The 1,044-nt window shown below is 52.8% G+C and overlaps 1 non-coding gene across 1 annotated transcript; it reads left to right on the top strand.

Annotated features, from left to right (window-relative positions):
* Positions 1 to 607: 607 nt before the first annotated feature.
* Positions 608 to 679, top strand: trnap-ugg (transfer RNA proline (anticodon UGG)). Its single transcript has one exon. It is a non-coding gene; the product is annotated as a tRNA-Pro (tRNA).
* The last annotated feature ends 365 nt before the right edge of the window (positions 680 to 1,044 follow it).

Below are 1,044 nucleotides of genomic sequence, written 5' to 3'. Positions count from 1 at the left end.
TGGACACGCCTGGCAGGTGTATCGCCCGTATGGAGCGGAGATTGTCTTGTGGCCACAGGAGAAGTCTGCACGCCACACGATGTAGTCTGGGGGAGTGTAGGCTTCCCTGGTGGTTGATATAAACCACCACCGACGTGTTGTCCGTCCGAACCAGGACGTGTCTGTCTGCCAGAACATGGCGAAAGTGGCACGGCCTCTGCCGCACCACTTGCAGTTCCTGTATGTTGATGTGTGTGGCTGACCAGAGGCCACCCCACACTCCTTGGACCCCCCTTCCATTCCAGACAGCACCCCAGCCTGTTCCGGAGGCATCTGTGGTGATGACTTCCCATCTGTGCGGGCATCTGAGGGGGGAGCCGAGGTGCAGATTGTTCCGGTTTCTCCACCAGGACAGTGCCTGCCAGCACGCCGCGGTCACTGTCAGTGGGCGGTGTTTGTGTCTCGCTTGGTGTAGTTTGTGTGCGTTTACCCAGCGTTGCAGTGGGCACATGCTCAGCAGGCCCAGGGGAAGAATATTTGAGGCGGCCACCATCAGCCATCGGCCGCTGTCTGTCTGAAACTGTCTGTCTGATTTTCAACTCCTGAGAGGGCCGGACAGGCTCCCCGTGGCTCGTTGGTCTAGGGGTATGATTCTCGCTTTGGGTGCGAGAGGTCCTAGGTTCAACTCCCGGACGAGCCCATCTGGCCTGCCCCTTCTCTGTTCTGCGGTCCCTGGACAGGTCGCTCTCTGTGGAAGCTTGGGTCCTCTGTGTAAATGCAGGGCTTTTGACCTCAGATGCTGTTTGCCAGTGTTTTCTTCTCTTTGAAACAAATGCGTATTATACAAGGCTTTTGTACATGTTTTCAATGATTGGCAGGTCAGAAGGCTCTTCCCATTCGGTAAGGGCTGTCTTTCGATTTGAAAGGGAATACCTTTTTCTCATTATTGTTATTACTATTTGGTTATGACCTTACATTGTACATCAAGACTGTAAACAGACATTTTTTCAAACAAATTTCTCATCAAACAGCTAGAGCTAACATGAAGATTCAGAAAACAAAGCA

This window comes from Amia ocellicauda, chromosome 13 (genome assembly GCF_036373705.1).
Source record: "Amia ocellicauda isolate fAmiCal2 chromosome 13, fAmiCal2.hap1, whole genome shotgun sequence".
Classification (NCBI taxonomy): Eukaryota; Metazoa; Chordata; class Actinopteri; order Amiiformes; family Amiidae; genus Amia; species Amia ocellicauda.
The sequence above is the reverse complement of the archived record's forward strand: the minus strand, read 5'-3'. Positions and strand labels throughout refer to the sequence as shown.